We start from the raw sequence: 16,843 nt of genomic DNA on the forward strand, positions 1-16,843 counted from the left end.
CTTATTTCTATTTAAAGAACCCACACATCATGAATCTAATGTAACTACTGCAACACAGTGTAGTAGATAATACATTTTAGTGACTTAGGCTACAAAGAGAACAATAAAATCTAAAAATATGACACATAGCCAAAAAGAGTGGGGAATTATTATATACACTTCTCTAATGCCTTTTTGTTTAACCAACCATATAAATGAATTGACCAATTATTACTCCCAAATATTTTGGATAAAAAGTCTTCCATTGTAATTAGCAGATCAAAAGACTCAAAAGAACTCCACAAAAAATGGCAGAAATATTTCGTAAAATTAAGATTTTTTCCAGTTCCTATACTATTTCTGTGAAGAAATATGCTATGTATGTTTCACTAGGCATGCATCACTAGGAACACATAATCATTTCTGCTTATAACTGAATGAAATCTAAATTAGGAATTATGAAGGCTCTCAACAGAGAAAACCTGACCTATTTTTCTGGTCTTCTGTATTTTGTCTAGGGAAGAAAAATATTATTGCAAATTCTAGCTTTACTTAATTAGAATATCTGAAGGATAATTATAATGAACAAATAGTAACAATCATGCATTAGGTATCGTGCTAAGCAACAAGGGAGGCATAAGATATGATTCTTATCATATCAAGGTATCATATCATATCATAACAAGGTAGGATGTATTCTAGATGAAGGGAATCACAAAGTATAAAGCAGAGAAATATAAGTTATCTTTGGGGATGGCAGGTAGAACTGCTGGCAGAAGGAATTTGGTCTCTGATATTTAGGAACTCTTAGGGAGTTTTACAAGAAATTTTATCAGGTTGAAAATCACTGCTTTAGAGAAAAAGTAGTTATTATCTATATTTTGATTCTATGGCAAAGATGTAGAAAATCATTCATTTTCTGACACTTGAAGATTTTATAATTCTCACTGAAACACTAAACCTCAAACAGTTAATAATGGGTTCATTAAATGACTATTTCCTTAATCAGATGAACTTTGATTACAGAGTGAATCTATAAGATCTAACTTTGGTAATCTTTTAATCAAAAAATTATACTTCTAAATTATCAGAAATGCCCATGTTTCCCACATGACCCTTTGGGTATTTATTGTATATCCTGAGAATTCAAGATTGCCATAGATCCCATAATCTAATTTCCAGAGATGAAAAAGCAAAGCAAAGCCCTCATGAGTCTCCCATTATTGATTTTACTGGCTTTAAAATAATAGGAAATATAACACAACTCTGCATTTAAACCTAAGTATTTCAGTATATAGGTTTTTTGTAAAATTGGATAAGATGCACTTTTCTAGCCCCTTAAAATAAAATGAAGAAATTCTGCTATACCTTTAAAATGTGAGCACTTGTTTATACAAGCTCACTCCTAGAATCCAAATTCTAAAAAAAGAATACTTAGACATGTGTTTTTATGAAATACAGCTGTAAAAAGAAATCGTCATTAAACTTCCAATATAGATGACCTTTCCACTATTTTTTTCAAAGGTAAATCTTTAGGAAACCATCTGTTCAGAAGACTTACTATTTCTGAAGAAGTATATATGATAAGACTGCTAGATATTTCCAGAATTTATTATAATGGTATATTTAAAGTATAATTTTAGTTCTCATTGTCAATAACAGATAAATTCATGGAAATTATGCTGAAATGATGAAGAAAAAGGGCAATCCAAGAATTATCTATCACTATACTTATCTGCCCCTACTTTTCTCACTTCCTACACACTTCTGGTTTGAACTCATATGACTTCACTGTAAGGAGTTGTACTTAGGTTATTAATTAACTTATGCATATGCAATTGGTACTGTTCACATTTTATTTTACTTGATTTCTCTCCAGCTTTTGGCATGATTGAAGTGCACAGCTTCCTTTGTGCCACATTATCCTGATTTTCTTCCTGTCAGCTCCTTTTTAGTCTCTATTGCAGATTCCTCTTCCTCAGACTTCCCTTTAAATGGCAGTGTTTTCAAGGATCTACTAAATGTCACAATTTCTATTCTCATTCTCTCTATCACACCTAAACAACTTCATCTGTCACCACATTTCATTTGCCAACTATCTGCCAATAAGTCCTAAATCTATATCTTCAGTTCAAATCAGTCTTCTGAGCCCAATATCTATATACTCAATCGTCTATTGGACATGAGCAGATCCCCAAATAAAATCAGCCCCCCTTCCACTCTGTCCTCCTTCCACCCACTTTGTTCTGATAGGTCTATCTTAGTGAATAGTACAACTTAATTGCACAAAGCAAAAACGTAGAAATAAACTTTGATTTTTCTTCCTCACCCATATTCCAGCAATAAAATAAATCATCAATACTCTAATTTCTATTCCTTAATTATCTTTCAAATTCTATTTCCTCCATCCTCACTGTCACTGCATAACTCCTGGTCACCACCTTTTTCCCATCGTAGCTTCCTAACTAGTCTCCTTCTTAGTCTTGCCCACCTTCAGTCCATATTCTGTACAGAAGCCATCTGATCCTTCCATCTTGTACTTCTGATCATGTTACTTCCATGTTTACAATTCTTCCAAGTGTACTCACCCAAGTCATAGGTGCCTCTGTCCTATGTGAAAAGCTTTTAAATGTGGGTTCTTATTCACTTTGGTGGCCTCATCTCTCACCAATTTCTCCTTCCCACAGTCCTGTAGATCCCTCTGGATTACATGCAGGCATTGTTTATCTGAGCCTTTGCTCAGCCTTCCTCTTTGCTGCTCCTCCAAACAATACAAACTTAAAGTTCAGCTGACTCCTACCTATCCCTTCATGACTCAGTTTAAATGTTTGTTCTAACCTGTGGTTCCCAAATCAGTAGCACCAATATCGTTTGGAAACTTGTTAGAAATGAAAATACTTAGATCCCTACAGAACTACTAAGCCATAAACTGGAGGGAGGACCAACCAACTATTTTAACAAACCCTCCAACTAATGACAATGAAGGTTTAAGTTTAAGAATTTCTGCTCTAAATTGTTTTTCCCAATAGGCCTAAAATGGGTACAGGAACCTTTCCAATAGGCTGCTCTAGCCTTCTAGATAGATCTTTGAGTTTTTATTATGTTAGCACCAGAAGTTAAAGTTGCTAGTAAGTTTTCCACTTTCAGAAGATTTGCATTTGTTTGTGAATTTCCAGTACCTCTTTTATTTACAAAAATGAATGAACATATACATCTTTGAGTCATTCCATCTATTAATTTATCTGCAATAATACTAACATTTGTAAGTTCTCCATTTGAGTTTAAGTTCTATGTATCCTCCTATCTTCATAGAAATTCAATAAATGCTTGTTATAAAAGTTATGAGGAGATGGGTATCTATTGTGAATGTAAAGTCTTTCAATTCTTGACAAAAAAAAAAAAAAAAAAAACCTGGAAAGTAAACTGCACAAGAAGGGTTTCAGGTTGCTGCTTGACATTCTGTTTTCAATAGTGACCAACTTCATCAACCTTTTCAACAAGTTTTCAAAATCTCATTTTCAGAAGTTAACTAAAAATACTTTTTGGTCACTGGATAGATTTTAGGCAAGCATTACAAACATAGGTATAACCTGGATAGAAATAAGCTTTAGACATTTTTCAGACATGAAGTTCCAACAAGATTATTTTGTGTACATTGTTACTGCTATTATAAGAAAGAAAAACTCACAACTGGGTCTCCCAAATATGTATGTTTTTATCTATTTCAGTGATCTGTGCAAGTTTTCATATTGCACATTGTTCTTCTTCTCACCTTATTGTAGGTAGATAGAATAAAAAGAAATGATTTTAAAAAAGGAAGAAAGTAAAGAAGGGAGGGAAGGCTGGTAAAGTTGCAAGGCTGTTATAGGTTAAATCTTAGATTGTCAGACCTGGAAAAAATGTTGGGATTATCTATTCTGATACTATTAAAAACAGGAAAGAATTATGAGGCCTAGCAGGAGAGTCCTTTATCTAAAGTCACAGTCAGTGAATAACAGAATCACTACAAAATGATCCTCTTACTCTCATGTGAGTACTTTTTTCAATTATACTAGGTTACTAAAAGAGAACTATCAGCTGACTCAGAAACATACCATCTTTTAAAAGCACATGAATCTTCTTCTCCAAACATGCTGCATTTCCCAAGTACTTTCCTCTGTAAAAAAATACTCACAATTTTGATTACCATCCCTTCTAGCTAAACTGATTCAAACCTCACTTATCCTTATACATGAATTAGAAACAAACAAACAAACAAAAAGAACGGATAATCTGAATAGAGTCTAGGATACCTGTGGTATAGCATCAAGCATAACAACATACGCATAATATAGGAGTCTCAGGAACACACAAGAAAGAAAAGAATCTGAAAGAAATCTGAAGGAATTATGGCTAACACACACACACACACACACACACAAGCCGTCATCATTATCAACAACAAAATCCTAGCAATAAATCTAACCAAGTAGTGAAAGATCTCTACATTTAAATTACAGAACAAGGAAGAAAGAAATTGAAGACACCAGAAGATGGAAAGACCTCCCATGTTCATGAATAGGCAATATTAATATTATTGAAATGGACAAATAACCAAAGTAATCTACAAATTCAATACAATCTCCATTAAAATACCAATGGCATTCTTCACAGAAACAGAAAAAAATCTTGAAACTCATATGGAAGAATAAAAAACCCAGATTAACTAAAACAATTTTGAGTAAAAATACCAATGCTACAGGCATCATAATACTGAATTTCAAATTATGTTATAGAGATATAGTAAGTAAAAGAGCATGAATCTGACACAAATACAGACACAAAAACCAGTGAAACAGAAAGCACAGAGGCAAACCTACACAGACATAGTTATCTGATCCTTTATAAAGGTGTAAAAAATATTTTGGAGAAAAGAGTCTTTTTAGCAAGTGATGAAGGAAAACTTGGATATTCATATGTAGAAGAATCAAACTAGATCTCTATCTTTCATCCTGCACAAAAGTCAAATCAAAATGGATCAAAGACCTAGGAATCAGACTAAAAATTCCACGGATGCTAGAATAAAACACAGGGTCAACACTCCAGCATATAAGATTAGGCAATGACTTACTTGAAAGGACTCCTAAAGCTCAGGAAATGAAATAAAAAATTAATAAATGGGATGGCATCAAATTAAGATGGTGCTGAGCAGTGAAAGAAACAAGAGTATGAAGAAAGAACCTATAAAATCTGAGAAAATCTTTGCCTGTTACCCTTGTGACAGAGGATTAACATTCAGAATATATAAAGAATGCAAAAAGTTTAACCAACAAAAACCAAATAACCTATTCAATAAATGGGCAAGTGAACTAAAAAGACATTTCTCAAAAGAAGAAATACAAATGATCAACACATATGTGAAAAAATGTTCAACATCTCTAGCAGTTAGGGGAATACAAATCAACACAACACTGAGATTTCATTTTACTTCAAATAGTAATAAAAGCTGCTGAGGATGCAATGAAAATGGAACACTTTTACTTTGTTTTTAGAATTGCAAATTACTACAATTGTGTAAATCAGTAAAGAGATTCCTTAAAAGACTAGGAATGGAACCACCAAATGACCCAGCTATATCATTCCTTAGTATTTATCTGAAAGAATTCAAGTCAGTATACTGTAGAAATACATGCATACCCATGTTTACAGCAATTCAATTCAGAATAGCCAAATTATAGAACCATCCTAGTTGTCTATCAACAGATGAATGGGTAAAGAAATGTGGTATGGGGTTTAGTCAGTCATAAAGAAGTATAAAATTATGTCATTTTTAGGAAAATGGATGAAACTGAAAGAACATCATGTTAAGTGAAATAAACCAGACTCAGAAAGTCAAGGGTCATGTGTTTTTTTCTCATTTGTGGAAGCTAGAGAGAAAAAAGGAGAAAAAAAGGGGGGTTACCTTGTGAAAATGGAAGGAAGCCCCATACAGTAGATGAAGGAAATTAAAGGGGAGGGAGGAGAGAAAAGATAAGGGGTGTTATGGGGAAGTGAAATTGAGCAAATTATGTTATGTGCATGTATAACTATCTCACAATGAATCCCACTATTATGTATAAATATAATGTGCCAATAAATGTTTTAAAAAGTTAAATTCCTTCTAATAACACCAAAGTAGAAAAAAATAGTGGCTATAACAGTTAGAATTTGATGACAGACACAAATCTACACAACAACCAAGAATCCCACATGTTGGGGCTGGTGTTGTGGCTCAGTGGTAGAGCGCTTGCCTAGCATGTGTGAGGCACAGGGTTTGATTCTCAGCAACACATATAAATAAATAAATAAATAAAATAAAGATCCATCAACAACTAATAAAAATATTAAAAAAGAATCCCAAATGTGGTTAAAATTCTCCTTTAAATATGAAGGAGAAATTAACAATTTTAAAAAAAATTTAAATTGAGGGAGTTTGTTTCTAGTGAGCACACACTCCAAGAAATGGTAAAGGGAATTCTTGAGGTTAAAATTAAAGACTACTACACAGGAAATCAAACAAACATGAAGAAATGAAGATCACTGGTAAAGGTAACTCAGCAAATATAAAAGTCAGTACTAATGTACTTTAGGTTTGTAAATCCTCTTTTTTCCTTTATATAACACAACTGCATAAAACAAGTATAAGTTATATTGATGAGCATATAATGCTTAATAGTATAATTTGCAATATAAAAAGGGGGAACAGAGCTATTTTGGAGGAATGTATCCATATAGTATTGAAACTGGTATTAGCTTGAATTAGATTTTTATAAATTTAGGGTATTCATTGTAATTCCCAGGGCTACCACTAAGTAAATAAGACAACTGTAAAACAAATGAGAAGGGAACCTAAATGATATGCTTGAAAATACTGATTTGCCATAAGTGTAGGCAGTAATAGAAAAATTGAGGAACAAAAACAGATAAGAGATTTTTAAAAATTGGAAAATGAAGAAGTCCTTCTTCATGAGTAGTTACATTATATGTGAACTAATTCAACTCTCCAATTAAAACTTGGAATGGAACCACCATTTGACCCAGATATCCAAATCCTCTGTTTACACCAAAAGAACTTAAAATCAGCATACTATAGTGACACAGAAACATCAATGTTTACAGCAGCTAATTCAAAATAGCTAAACTATGGAACCAACCTAGGTGCCCTTCAACAGATGAATGGATAAAGACAATGTGGTATGTGTATGTGTACACAATGGAATATTACTCAGCCTTAAAGAAGAATGAAATTATGGCATTTGCTGGTAAATGTATGGAGCTGGAGAAATATCATGCTAAGCAAAATAAGCCAAACCCCCAAAACACAATGTTTTCTCTGATAAGTGGCTGCTGATCCATAATGGGGGGTGGTGGGTAGGGAAGAATGAAGGAACTTTGGATTGGACAGAGATGATGGAGGGGAGGGGAGGGGAGGGGGTGAAGGAGTGGGATGGACAGTGGAATGAGACGGACATTATTATCCTATACATAAGTATGACTACACTACCGGTGTGACTGCACCCTGTACAGTCAGAGGAATGAGAAGTTATGCTCCATTTGTGTACCATGTGTACATTGCATTCTACTGTCATGTATAACTAATTAGAGCAAAATTTTTAAAATGTAGAGATGGCAGAATGAATTTTTTAAATAAAGATTCTACTATCTATTATATATGAGAGTTGCTTTAGGTCCAAAGGAACAAATAGGTCAAAAGTAAAAGAAAGGCAAAAGATATGCCATGCAAATAATAACCAAAGGACAGCAATTAGGATAGCTGTATTAATAGATAAAATAAACTTAAGATAGTATTTGTTAAGAGATACAAATAATATTATATAATTATAAAAGTGTCAATTCATCAAGAACCCAAAAGATTATAAATACATATGCACCAAGCATCAAAGACCATAATATATGAAGAAAATTCTAATAGAATTGAAGAGAAAAATAGTTTGATGAAAACTGAAATAGGAGACTTTGACATTCTGCTTTCAATAATGGATTGAACATCTAGACAATAAAAAAACAAAGGAGTTGGACAACATTTTAAACAAACTAGATCTGATTTGTAGAATACTTCACTTAACAATAGAATACACATTCTTCTTAAGAGCACATGGAACTTTACCGAGGATACCTTAGGCCACCAAATAAGTTTGAATAAGTTTAAAAACATTGAAATTATACAAAGTATCTTTTCTGATCACAGTGGACTGAATTAGAAATCAATAACAGGGACTGGAGTTGTAGCTCAGTGGTAGAGCACTTGCTTACAATGTGTGAGGCACTGGATTCCATTCTCAGCACCACATAAAAACAAATAAATAAATAAAAGATCAATTGGCAACTAAAAAAAAGTTATAAAAAGAAACCAATAACAGAAGAAACAGTGATAAATTTACAAATGTATGGAAATTGAACAAAACACTCTTAACCAGTGGGTTAAGAAAGAAATAACAAGGGAAATTAGAAAATAAATTGCAATGAATAAAAATGAAAACAATATTTCAAAACTTAGGGGTTGCAGCAGATGTAGTAACTGGGGGGAAATTTATAATTGTAAATGTCTCTATAAAATAAGAAGAAATAAAATCAATAACCTAACCTCCTACTGTAAGGAAATTTTTAAAAGTGAAGAGCAAACTAAACACAAAGTAAGCAGAAGGAAATAATGTTAGAGTGAAGAATATAAAATAATACAACCAACAAACCAAAATCAAAAGATCAACAAAATGGACAAATCTTCAGTTGCCTGGTTCCCTTAAATAGAGGTCAACAATGCTAACTGACCTCAAATCAGACCAACTTTAACTCAGCATAAACACCTGGTTCTTAAATCACACCTTTGAAGCTATTTCATTTGTAACAAGATTGCAGATCACTTGAGAGCACTGTGTTGCAAATATGCTAAGTTTTGAAAATTTTGGCACAAAAGCTCCCTGAGAAACAGATTTCAATATGGACACTACTGGTCCCTTCTCACTGCCCTTCCATCTCTGACTTACTACAGAAAATCATGTCAAACAATATGCAGATGCTCAATCTTTCTGAAGATCAAGAAGAAATCAGTTTAGGAATCATATGCTTGTTCCTTTCCTTATAACCAGAGTAATCATGAATTGTAGGACCATCTTATGCCAATTACCTATTAGAATATATTCTGCCCTTATATTTCAATTATTTAGCACTGATTAAGCAGAAGAAAGATTTTAAATTAAATTATTATTCCATGATTAGATATTTTTAAAATTTAGCCTTTTTCTATTTAAAATAACATTTAGTGAGGTCGGGTGCCATCACTGGTTGGTCGCAGCCGCAGAGCGAGCTGGCGGTGACTCAGGCCACCAGCATCACAGAGCTAGCCAGCGGACACCCAACTCACCTGCATTGCAGAGCTAGCCAGTGGGCAGCCAGCATGCCCAACCACCAGGCCAAAGTCAGATGTCATCACTGAGCGACCCTGCCTGACCCCCACGCCGAGGTCGGTCGCCATTGCTGAGCCTGCCTGCCTGCACCCCCTACTGCTGAGGGACACTGCAATTGCCTCTGTGCCGACTCAGCGCACCATTCCTGGGGCTCCCCAACTTCTTTATAGGCTGGTGCAGGTATTTTCGAATTATTCCTGAGGGCGTGGCCATCATCATTGGAATGTCAGTTCCCTTCCTAAGACACCTACAAGAGACTAGAGGACCTTTGACAGGACCCAGGAGTCAAGAAGAGGAGGTATTGAGAGACTTGGGACCAACTCAGAGCCACTGGGTAAGTCTCTCCCACTGGGCGGGCTCCCTGATGGGGCAGTAGTCCTGAAACGCAGGGAACATTGTGGAGTAGAGTGGCTCAGTGAGACTCCCCTGCTGCAGCCGTGAACCCAGTCAACCAGGAGCATTGCAGAGGAGGGCCGCACAGTAAGAGGATTCAATGGCAGAGTGAGGGTCTGAGGCCCAGGCGGTAGCTCCAGTACCAAGGGAACGTAGCAGAGGAGAGCCGCTCAGCCAGGGAGTCCCTTGCAGGGCCAGGCTCCCCAGCCCAGGAAGTAGGTCAGGATCCCTGGGAACATCACAGAAGAGGGCTTCCCAGTCCAGGTGATAGTTCTGGACTGAAGGGAACTTCTTGGAGGAGAGCTGCCCAGCAAAACTTCCCCCTGGGTGAGTCTTCCCCACTGGACAAGGCTTTCCCACCAGGGCAGTAGAACCAAACACACAGGCCCAGATCAGACATGCCCCAGTCTGCAGTGTAGTTCCCCTTTGACTGACCATTCGTCAACAAATGGAGGCACCTCTGCCCACTGACAGGGAATATACCCCACCTGAAGGCCTCCTATCAAGTTCCTCCAAGACTTCAGGCTACTGAAGGCTAAGAGAAGAGTTATTGGAAATCTACAGAGACAATATTAGTCAATAGAGGATATCTGCAATATCTCAGAGTTTCAGTACTAGAGGGATAGATACCTGAGCAATATGAGAAAACAAGGGAAGAAAATGCCCGAAACAAACCTAGATGCTATAGCAATAAAATCCAATGACAGCATGGCAGAAGAAATGTCAGAAAGGGAGTTCAGAATGTACATAACTGAAATGATCAGAGAAGCAAACAATGAGATCAAAGAGCAAATGCAGGCATTGAATGATCGCACCACTCAACAGTTAAAAGAGCAAATGAGGGAAGCAAAAGATCATTTCAATAAAGAGTTAGATATACTGAAAAAAAATCAGACAGAAATCCTTGAAATGAAGGAAACAATAAACCAAATGAAGAACTTCACAGAAAGCATAACCAATAGGATAGAACACCTGGAAGACAGAACCTCAGATACTGAAGACAAAATATTTAACCTTGAAAACAAAGTTGACCAAACAGAGAAGATAGTGAGAAATCATGAACAGAATCTACAAGAATTATGGGATATCATGAAAAGGCCAAATCTAAGAATTATTGGGATAGAGGAAGGCACAGAGATACAAACCAAAGGAATGAATAATTTATTCAATGAAATAATATCAGAAAATTTCCCAAATCTGAAGAATAAAATGAAAAATAAAATACAAGAGGCTTATAGGACTCCAAATTACAGGACACAAAATTACAACAGACCCACACCAAGGCACATTATAATAAAAATACCTAACATACAAAATAAATACAGAATTTAAAAGGCTGGGAGAGAAAAGAATCAAATTACGTTTAGGGGGAAACCAATACGGATATCAGCAGATTTTTCAATCCAAACCCTAAAAGCTAGAAGGGCCTGGAACAACATTTTTCAAGCGGTGAGAGAAAACGGATGCCAATCGAGAATCTTACACCCAGCAAAACGTACCTTCAGATTTGACGACAAAACAAAATCCTTCCATGATAAACAAAAGCTAAAAGAATTTACAAAAAGAAAGCCGGCATTACAGAACATTCTTAGCAAAATATTCCATGAGGAAGACATGAAAAACAATGATGTAAATCAGCAAAGGGACGAAATACCCTAAAGGAACAGCCAAATAAAGGAGAAACAAAGTCGTGTCAAAAAAAAAAAAAAAAAAAAAAAAAGAGCCAAATGACTGGGAATACAATCATGTCTCAATAATAACCCTGACTGTTAATGGCCTGAACTCATCAATCAAAAGACATAGACTGGCAGATTCAATTAAAAAGAAAGATACAAAAATTTGCTGCCTGCAAGAGACCCATCTCATAGAAAGAGATACCCACAGACTAAAGGTGAAAGGATGTGAAAACACATAACATGCACATGGACACAGCAGAAAAGCCGGAGTATCCATCCTCATATCATATAATGTGGACTTCAAGCCAAAGATAGTCAGAAGGGATAAAGAAGGACATTTCATACTGCTTAAGGGAAGCATAAATCAGCAAGACATAACAATCATAAATATCTATGCCCCGAACATTGGCTCATCCATGTACGTCAAACAAATCCTTCTCAAATCCAAGAACCAAATAGACCACAACACAATATTACTAGGAGATTTTAAAACACCTCTCTCAGCACTGGACAGATCCTTCAAACAAAAATTGAATAAAGAAAACATAGATCTCAATAACACAATCAACAATTTAGACTTCACTGACATATACAGAATATACTATCCAACAAAGAGTGAATACACTTTCTTCTCAGCACCACATGGATCCTTCTCTAAAATAGACCATATTTTATGCCACAAAGATAATGTTAGCAAATATAAGAAGATAGAGATACTACCTTGTATTCTATCAGATCATAATAGATTGAAATTACAAATAAATGACAGAGTAAAAAACAGAAACTACTCCAACACCTGGAGATTAAATAATACGCTATTGTATGATGAATGGATAACAGAAGACATCAAGAGGGAAATTTAAAAATTCTTAGAGTTAACTAGAAAAAAGATATATCAAAATCTCTGGGACACTATGAAAACAGTACTTACAGGAAAATTTATTTCATGGATCGCATTCAATAAAAGAAGAAAAAATCAACAAATAAACGACCTAACAACACAGCTCAAAGTCCTAGAAAAAGAAGAACAGATCAACACCAAAAGTAGTAGAAGACAGGAAATAGCTAAAATCAGAGCTGAAATCAATGACATTGAAATGAAAAAAATAGAAAAAATTGACAAAATAAATAGTTGGTTCTTTGAAAAAATAAAATTGATAAACCCTTAGCCACACTAACAAACAGAAGGAGAGAGAAAACCCAAATTACTAAAATTTGAATGAACAAGGAAATATCACAACAGACATGACTGAAATATAAAACATAATTAGAAGCTATTTTGAAAATCTATACTCCAACAAAATAGAAAATCTTGAAGACATCAACAGGTTTCTAGAGACATATGAATTACCTAAACTGAACCAGGAGGACATACACAACTTAAATACATCAATCTCAAAGAATGAAATAGAAGTCATCAAAAGCCTACCAACAAAGAAAAGTCTGGGACCAGATGGGTTCTCAGCGAGTTCTACAAAACCTTTAAAGAAGAGCTCATTCCAATACTTCTCAAAGTATTCCATGAAATAGAAGAGGAGGGAACCCTCCCAAACTCATTCTATGAAGCCAATATCACCCTGATACCTAAAACAGACAGAGATACATGGAGGAAAAAAAATTTCAGACCAATAACCTTATTGAACATTGATGCAAAAATTCTCAATAAAATCTTAGCAAGTTGCATACAAAAATATATTAAAAAGATAGTGCACCATGATCAAGTGGGTTTTATCCCAAGAATCCAAGGTTGGTTCAATATTTGGAAATCAATAAATGTAATTCACCATACGAACAGACTTAAAGTCAAGAATAACATGATTATTGCGATAGCTGCAGAAAAAGCATTTGATAAAATACAGCACTCCTTCTAAATGGTGAAAAACTGAAAGCATTCCCCCTAAAAACTGGAACAAGGCAGGGATACCCTCTTTTAACAACTTCTATTCAATATTGTCCTTGAAACTCAAATTATTCCTATTTGCCGATGACAAGATTTTATATTTAGAGGAGCCAAAAAATTCCACCAGAAAACTTCTAGAACTCATAAATGAATTCAGTAAAGTAGCAGGATATAAAATCAATGTTCATAAATCTAATGCATTTTTATTCATGAGTGATGAATCCTCCAAAAGAGAATTTAGGAAAACTACCCCATTCACAAGAGCCTCAAAAAAAAAAAAAAAGAAAAAAAAAGAAATACTTGGAAATCAATCTAACAATAGAGGTGAAAGACCTCTACAATGAGAACTACAGAACACTAAAGAAAGAAATCAAGGAAAACCTTAGAAGATGGAAAGATCTCCCATGTTATTGGATAGGCAGAACTAATATTGTTAAATGGCCATACTACCAAAAGTGCTATACACATTCAATGCAATTCCAATTAAAATCTCAATGACGTACCTCACAGAAATAGGGCAAGCAATCATGAAATTCATCTGGAAGAATAAGAAACCCAGAATAGCTAAAGCAATCCTTAGCAGGAAGAATGAAACAGGGGGTATCGCAATACCAGAACTTCAATTATACTACAAAGCAATAGTAACAAAAACAGCATGGTACTGGCACCAAATTAGAAAGGTAGATCAATGGTACAGAATAGAGGATACGGACACAAATCCAAATAAATACAATTTTCTAATACTAGACAAAGGTGCCAAAAATATGCAATGGAGAAAAGATAGCCTCTTCCACAAATGGTGCTGGGAAAACTGGAAATCCATATGCAACAGAATGAAACTAAACCCCTATCTCTCACCCTGCACAAAAATCAACTCACAATGGATCAAGGACCTTGAAATCAGACCAGAGACCCTCATCTTATAGAAGAAAAAGTAGGTCCAAATCTTCACCTTGTTGGCTTAGGATCAGACTTCCTTAACAGGACTCCCATAGCACAAGACATAAAAGCAAGAATCAATAACTGGGATAGAGTCAAACTACATAGATTTCTCTCAGCAAAGGAAACTATCAGCAATGTGAAGAGAGAGCCTACAGAGTGGGAGAATATCTTTGCCACTCATACTTCAGATAGAGCACTAATTTTCAGAATCTATAAAGAACTCAAAAAACTCTACACCAAGAATACAAATAACCCAATCAACAAATGGACTAAGGGAATGTACAGACACTTCACAGAAGATCTACAAGCAATCAAGAGATATAGGAAAATATGTTCAACATCTTTAGTAATTAGAGAAATGCAGGTGGAGATCCAAGAATCCAGACTAGAGGGAGGCTGCATTCCTTATGCCTCTGTAACTCTGGTTTCCAGCAGAGGATATCTGTTTCTTGGTGAGGCAGTTTTTGCTGCTTATTGATCAGCTGCTGTTTACCTCATTTGTCTATTGTGATCACCTGCAGTCTGCTAGCATATCAACGCCTATTTTGAGTGCAGATTGTTCACTGTCAGATGCCTATCATCCACCATTTGCCTGCTTCTTGCCTATCCATCGCCTGCCTTACACCTATTCATCAAGTACCGCATGAGGTTCACCTCCCTATCCTCTGACAACAGTCAACGAACTGATCCCAGACTGCCAGTGTAGCACCAGCTGCCTGCTCTTGCCTGGAAGTTCACTGTGACAGTACCTGAAGGTTTGATTACATGTGGCTGTCGCCATTTTGAGACAACAACCAGGCCCTGTAGGACCCCTGGCCAGACTGACTGAGCCCGTCTCCAGGATCCCTCAGCCCGACTGATCACTCCCTGCTTTCAGGGACCTCACATCGACTGACTGCTCCCTGCCACCAGGACCCCCAGACCAACTTACTGCGCCCTATCACCAGGACCCCAGACCGACTGATTGCACCTGACCTCCAGGACTCCTGCCTGACCACGTCCACACCCTGAGCTACAGCTCCCCATTTGCTAACACATTTGACAGCCAGAGCGGCCATCTTGGATAATCCTGGAAGCCCTAGCTCCGATCTTTAGGTGGGGCAAATCCCATCCTGAGACACCTGCTGGAGAGTTGAAGCTCATTGTCAGGTACCTCTCCTGCATCAGGCTACTGAAGACCCGAAGGTTTGAATACTACATGACTGATACACTGTAGATTTTCTTTTCTCTCCTTATGGAAGAATTTTAAGTTTTTATTTATTTACTTTTTTTGCTCTCTTTTCCTTTTGTTTACCTGTTCCCTCAGAGTCTCCTTCTCCCTTTTTGCATGCTAACATCCAATTTGTTTTGATTACACTCTCACCCTTTCTATTATCTAGAACTTCTGTATATTCTTTTCTTATCCCATTAACAGCTACATCCTACATCCCTCTGGATCCTCTTTGTCCTCCATTCGAAACTTATTGCAAATCTGTTTGTTATACTGAAGATAATATTTGAACTCATTCTCTTTATTATGACAATTTTGTTATTGTCCTCATAGGGGCTCTTTGGTCTAGGATTGCATAATGTCTGAATTGGGCACTGCTAATATTGATCTCCCCTTAAAGAAAAGGTTTTGGAAACCTATAGGGCCACTATATGCCTATAGGGGGAAATCTGCAATACCCCAGATCTGCACTGCTAGAGGGGAAGATACATAAACAACATGAAAAAACAAGGGAAGAAAATAATCCAAACAAGTCTAGATTCTATATTAGTAGAATCCAATGACAGTATGATAGAAGAAATGTCAGAAAAGGACTTCAGATTATACATGATTAAGATGATTTATGAAGCAAAGGATGAGATAAAGAGAGCAAATGCAGGCAATGAATGATAATACCAATAAGCAGTTGAAAGAGCAACTTCAGGAAGCAAAAGATGATTTCAACAAAGAGATAGAGATTCTTAAAAAAAAAAAATGGAAATCCTTGACATGCTTGACATGAAGGAAACAATAAACCAAATAAAAAACTCAATGGAAAGCATCACCAACAGACTAGACCACTTGGAAGACAGAACCTCAGACAATGAAGACAAAATATTTCATCTGGAAAATAAAGTTGCCCAAACAGAGAAGATGATAAGAAATCATGAACAGAATCTCCAAGAACTACGGGACATCATGAAAAGACCAAATGTAAGAATTATTAGGATTGAGGAAGGCACAGAGATACAAACCAAAGGAATGAACAACCTATTCAATGAAATAATATCAGAAAATTTCCCAAACATGAAGAATGAAATGGAAAATCAAATACAAGAGGCTTACAGAACACCAAATGCACAAAATCACAACAGATCCACACCAAGGCACATTATAATGCAAATGCCTAAAATTCAAAATAAAGAGAGGATTTTGAAGGCTGCGAGAGAAAAGCATCAGATTATACATAGGGGGAAACCAATATGGATAGCATCAGACTTCTCAACCCAGACTCTAAAAGCTAGAAGGGCCTGGAACAACA

General features: G+C 35.9%; 1 protein-coding gene across 1 annotated transcript in view; it reads right to left on the bottom strand.

The window, feature by feature from the left end:
* The window catches only part of GPR158 (G protein-coupled receptor 158), a 506,459-nt gene that overhangs the window by 31,429 nt on the left and 458,187 nt on the right, over positions 1-16,843 (bottom strand). The gene's annotated exons all lie outside the window — the stretch shown is intronic.

The sequence above is a fragment of the Sciurus vulgaris genome (assembly GCF_902686455.1).
Source record: "Sciurus vulgaris genome assembly, chromosome: 12".
Taxonomy (NCBI): Eukaryota; Metazoa; Chordata; class Mammalia; order Rodentia; family Sciuridae; genus Sciurus; species Sciurus vulgaris.